The sequence below is a fragment of the Eptesicus fuscus genome, chromosome 12 (assembly GCF_027574615.1).
Source record: "Eptesicus fuscus isolate TK198812 chromosome 12, DD_ASM_mEF_20220401, whole genome shotgun sequence".
In the NCBI taxonomy this organism is placed as follows: domain Eukaryota; kingdom Metazoa; phylum Chordata; class Mammalia; order Chiroptera; family Vespertilionidae; genus Eptesicus; species Eptesicus fuscus.
This window is the reverse complement of record NC_072484.1, coordinates 61,339,691-61,345,690: the sequence shown is the minus strand read 5'-3', so window position 1 is coordinate 61,345,690 and position 6,000 is coordinate 61,339,691.

Sequence of the window (6,000 nt, the reverse complement as noted above, 5' to 3'; positions counted from 1 at the left end):
ATGTTGAAGCCCTAATCCTCAAAGTGACGGTATTCGGAGATGGGGCCATTGGGAGGTAAATGGGTTTATATGATGAGATTAGAGCTCCCAGGATGAGCTAGATGCCCTTATAAAAGAAAGAGACAGAAAATCTCTTCCTCCATCGATCAGAACCTCAAACCTCAGGGAAGGTAGGGGAGGGTGGGGGTAAGGGGGAGAGACCAACCAAAGGACATATGTGCATGCATATAAGCCTAACCAATGGACACAGACAACAGGGGGGTAGGGGCATGAATAGGGGGGAGGGGGGTAATGGGGGAATGAGGACACATATGTAATACCACAATCAATAAAGAAATTTTAAAAAGAAAATCGCTCCCTCCGTATGCACACACCAAGGAAAGACCCTGTGAGCACATAATCAGGAAGTGGGCCCTCAGCAAGGACCTGGCCAAACTGGCATGCTGGTCTCAGACTTCCCAGCCTCCAGGCCTGTGAGAAAGTAAGTGCTTGCTGTTTCTGCCATCCAGTCTATGGTATTTGTTACAGCAGCCCAAACCGACTTGGACAGTGGTTCCCACCACCTTTATCCTATACTTCACATTTTATGCATTTGGGACTTTTTTGACTTCTTTGTACCATAGCTCTCTCTGTTGTTGTGCCAGTACCACTCTGTTTTAATTACTCTAACACTTATAACATGTTGAATGTCCCTACCCTGATTTTAAATATACTTGGTAAAAAAAAATCATAGTATTGTTGTAGTGTTCTTGGTATCCCGGATCTGTCTCTTGCTTTAATAGTGTTTGGACGGAACAGACCCAGGGACACCCTTTCTGCCCGCCTCCAACCACCCTCCTTATCCAGCCACCACCTTCAGAACCACCTCTGAGACCAGCCAACACACCGTTGTTGTGTTTTGTTTTTTCTACCTTCACTCCTTATCGCCGAACAACCCTGAGCTTCCACATTTGTCAGCATTATTCCACCGAGGCGAAGGCTGCCTGCATCTGCCGGCCGCCTGCACCTACCTCTCTCTGGGCTTCTATTTTGACTGCGATGATGTGGCTCTCCAGGGCGTGGGCCGCTTCTTCTGTGAGTTGGTGGAGAAGAAGCGCGAGGGCGCTGAGCGGCTCTTCAAGCTGCAAAGCCAGCACGGTGGCTGCATTCTCTTCCCGGACGCCCTGAAGCCTCCCCAAGGTGAGTGGGCAAAACTCAGGACCATGGCAGCCGCCTGGCCTTGGAGAGGCACCTGAACCAGGCCCTTTTGGAGCTGCAGGCCCTGGGTTCTCCCCACGCAGCCCCTTATCCTGTGGCTCCTGCAGAACCACTTCCGGGGTGAGGAGGTGAAACTCATCAAGAAGATGGGCGACACCTGACTCACCTCTGCAGGCTGCCGGCCCCAGGCTGGGCTGGGCCAGTATCTCTTGGAAAGGCTCACCCTCAAGCATGGCCAGGAGCCTTTGGAGCCCAGAGGCCTTTGAGAGGCCTCTCTGCATCCTCCTGTGTCTGGCTTTTGCCTGAGCCTCACCCCAAAACTACTAGCCATTCTTTTAACCACCCTGAGGCCCTCTCCCATGCACTGGACCAAATGAAACAATAAAGCTTTTTGCAGGGGGAAAAAAATTAATATTGTTGCAAGCAACAGAAATAGATTCTTAAGCAAGATAAAGCATTTAACTAGAAGGCTGTTGGGGTAGCTCTTGGAATCAAAGGTATTAAACTGGGAAGGGCAGCATGTCCACTCCAGAGAATTCCACTGGTAGAACTTCTCTCCAGAGGGTGTCATAAATGTGACTGGGTTTCTGGGTCACTGTCTTCAGCTTTCAAATTCTTGAGCTAGAGGTGGGCTTTCCTCACTTAGGTCAGGTGTCTTGACCACAGGGTCAATCAGCTGGGACTGGAATGCTGGGTAATTACGACACAGAAGAGGCCACCTCGCGGTCATAGGGAGAAGAAAGTTACCCTAGTTAATGTCTACTACAAATTTGAATTCTTGACACTATCCTTCTCTGAATCCTCAACTTTGCTAATACGTACATTTTTATATTGGAAAGTACGTGTTCAGACCTTTCTTTAAGGCAGCTCTCCAGATCAGAAACAAACAAAAAAAACTGACTCTGAAGCTAAATGCCAGACTGGTACAGTGATTACTCCTGCCCTGGGGGTGTTAGCTGATCTCAGTAGCCTTAATTTGGCTAGAAGAAGACAGATGATGATGGACAGGTCCATACAATATAGGGAGTATAGCTTAGAAGGCCTCCCTCTCCCCCCCCCCCCCCCCATCCCCCAGCCCAGGAAGCTGGAACCCTTTCAAGAACCCCCCCAAAATATGGACTGGAAACAATTCTCTCTCTGGCAATGGAGAACAAAGGATGAGGCAACTGTCTCCCTGAGAGTTCAGATCATGCACCTGCGTGCTGCTCTGGAGTTCAGATGTCTACTACCCATGTATACTTAAGTCCTGTAAACCAAGAAATTCACATCAAGGTTTTCTGGGTTGGTAACCCCTGGAGGAGTTTCAGATACAAAAACTCTTCCCAGAAAGTATATATCCACAATCCAGGCTACCTTGGACTGGCAAGGAGTCCTGATGAACACGAGCTTACACTCGAAAAGTGTAAAAAACGTATACAAAAGAGGCCACCAGGAAGGAACGAGACATAAAAGTTTAATCACTGAAATGAAACACATCAGAATGCTACTCTGGCAAAAATCTGTAGCTACAGAAAAACCTCAAAGTTGTGCCACTAGTTAGTCAAAATCATCTTGAGATAACCCAAATTCAGTAGGATATTATTTTAAAAACAGTTGTATGATCTTTGGAACATGAAAAGATGCAGGATCTAATCAGGTTCAGAGCTCTTGAGTTTTTCCTGAAGACATTGCCATACCTGAGGATTTCATCAAAGGGTACTTAGAGGAAAAGACAAAAACATATCTTAATAGTCAAAGATATGCAAAGCCCAATTTTGTTATTAACCTCAGTGGGATGAGCAGACGCCTCTGAGAAGTTGGGAAAAAGTAGGTAATGTGCATAATTCGGACCTAAAGGACCTGGGTTATGGGGCTACTTGTTTCAGAATACTTCCCCCCCTAACCCTGATGCTTCCCTCCTGGGTAGGAAAGAATGTAGTGTCCCCAGGGCTTTTCTCTGCCCTCTGTATTTATTGCCACAGCCCCCACTCCCCACCCCTGGGGTGGGGGGCAGACGAATAACTTGATAAATTTGGGAAGAATAATGGGCACGCTCTTCCTCTTGTTAGTCAGTTGTCCATAAAGAACATGTATTTTGTCCTACTCCTCCAGGGGCAGGCCCTCCTTCAGGCCATGTTTTTGGGGGCATGTCTGGCTAAATCTTGGCTCAAGTCTTGTCCTCTAATCTGGCCTCTGTCCATTTTCAGTTAGTTATAAGAAATGAGTTAACTGCCTTGCTCAATAGGAACCTGTTTTTCAACCTTGGGATGATTTAGAGGATCTAGAATAATGATCTGAGACCTTTATGAGTGAGTCAGTGAAAGTGGTAAGAGGTGGGCGCAGAGGGAAGTGTCCCAGGCTGGTGAAACAGCATTTACAGGACTGATGCAGCTCAGTGGGACTGCAATTGGACTGTGCAATGAAGAGGTCTCAGGTAGGCCTGGTGGGTCAGCAGGACCAGTTGGAGGGCCCGAAGAGGCCTGCTGAGGAGTTGCAGAAGTGTGCTAGGATGTGCTATCACTCATTCATCCATAAAACAGTTTGTGCCTGCCATTTTAGGGTGCTGGGGAACTGTGTCTAAGGTTTCAGAAAGGAAGAGAGAGGGAGAGACAGAAAGATCAATGATGAGAGAGAATCATTAGAGAATCATTAATCAGCTGTCTCCTGCATGACCCTCACCGGGGACCGAGCCTGTAATATGGGCATGTGCCCTGACTGAAAATTGAACCATGACCCCCTTCCTGCTGTAAAGGTCGATGCTTAACCACTCACCCACACCAACCGAGCTGAGGCATACTTTTGGAGAGTTACTTGCTGTTAAAAAAATGAAACAGGGTAAAAGGGTTGATGAAGGAAGGGGCTGCTACTTTATTATTTTTTTTTTGGGGGGGGGGGAGCAGCTACTTTAGAAATGGTGGTGGAAATATTTGAGCTGAGACCTGAATAAGAACAAGAAACCAAAATCTGCATAAAAAGCAGACAGAGCAGAGTTAACAACTCATGCAAAACCCAAGGGTGGAATGAACTCGGTGTGCTGCAGAAGGGCACAGCCAGACGCAAGGGGACGGAGAGAACGAGAGACAGTGGTGGGAGATGATGTGGCTGGGAACAGAGCTGCCATTCTGCAAACCCAAGGGTGCAACACTTCACACCTCATCATTTTCTTTCATTTAAAAACTGACTCTGAGCACCATCTCGCCCAACGTCTGTCATGAGAGAGGATCTGTCACATATCTCGCTGGGGTCTCACATAATCCTAGAGTTGGGGGGCCCTGGACAAAGAGGGCTGAGCTGAGCTGCTAATATTCACCGGTTGAAACCTCTAGAAAAAGGCAATGTAGGTGCAGGACCCAGGCCTCCTCATGAGCTGCTGGGCAAGTCTTAGAACTTTAGCCTCTGCTAGGGCATGTTGCGGCTGGGGCAGGCTGCAGGGTCTGGGAGACCCACGCTACTTCCAGTTTTCTCTCTCAGGGCCCCAAAATCACTCGCACTCTCCCTATTCCAGCCAAATCCCTTAGAGCAGGCGAGGCTTCTGGAAAACAAAAGGCATGGCTCAGTGGTTGAGTGACCACTATATGAACCAGGAGGTCACGGTACATGCCTGGGTTGCAGGCTTGATCTCCAGTGGGGGGCATGTGGGAGGTAGCCAACTGATTCTCTTTTATCATTGATGTTTCTCTCTCTCTCCCCCTCTCTGAAATTAAAAAATATATTTAAAAACACACCAAAAGGCAGGTTGTTTGTGCTGCTCCTACTTCCTACTGGGTAACTCAAACCCTCTGAGGTAAAGGAGCAAAAAGGCCTTGCTGTTTGCTCAAACTGAAACTGGGTTGGGGCAGTAACTGCCTGCTCCCGTGCTTTAGACCGATCACTCCGCTGCAGCGTGGAGTACAGAGGTAAGGAGGGGCGGAAACACAATTTCTGCCCTAGAGATATTTCAGTGGTGACTGTGTCTAACTTCGGTGGCTACCTTCAGTCAAGTGAGGGGATTTCTGTCCCTGTGACGGGCGGGGGCGGGGGCTCTGCACTTTCCCAGGCGGCACTCTGAGTCAGTGCCAGTGTGGGAGGGCAGAAATCACTCTTCTCTTTGCTTCTGCACTGAGAATTCTCATCTCCAAAGACCTTAGAATTATTGCTGACTCCATCCTTCCAGCACAGAGTTCAAAGTGAAATAACGTGAGATGAATTTATTTTTTTATTGGTTAGGAAAAATCTAAACGTCTGAGTCATCACGCCTAACACCCACAGCTAAGGGCGTGTCTAGCAGCTTAGAAACTCAAAACATGCCAGGTGTGGCCTTGGCCAGTGCACCTGTCTGGCCCGGTCAGGTCCTGCTGACTTTTCAAGCTTGGAGATAGTCCCTCTCAACTCTGCATCTCCAGGTTGACCCTCTGCCTCTCGGCTCCACAGACAGACTGCCATGGGACACCTTCAGTGATAAAACAGCTTTCCAGACCAAATGTACTATCTTTCTTGAAATTAACCCTACACCCCCAAGTTCGCCAGATCTGTAATACCCTTAAGTCACTCAGGCTGGTAACCTTGTCTTCTTGAATCTTCTGGTCCCTAGATCCCCCATCCATTAGGCTGTCAAAATGTGGATTCTGTGAAATGGCCAATTCTAATATCACCCTGAGAGGACTACTACAATTCTAATATCACCCTGAGGGCTGGGAGCTATTTTCCTACTGTGATCTTTCTGTAACTACTTCCAACCATCAGGTAGTTGTGAGGCGAGTTGGCATCACAAGGCCTTCGGAGCAAGGAGAACAGTTAATTATTTCATTTCAAAGGTTATGCCGTGTAGGAATAAAGCATATGGAA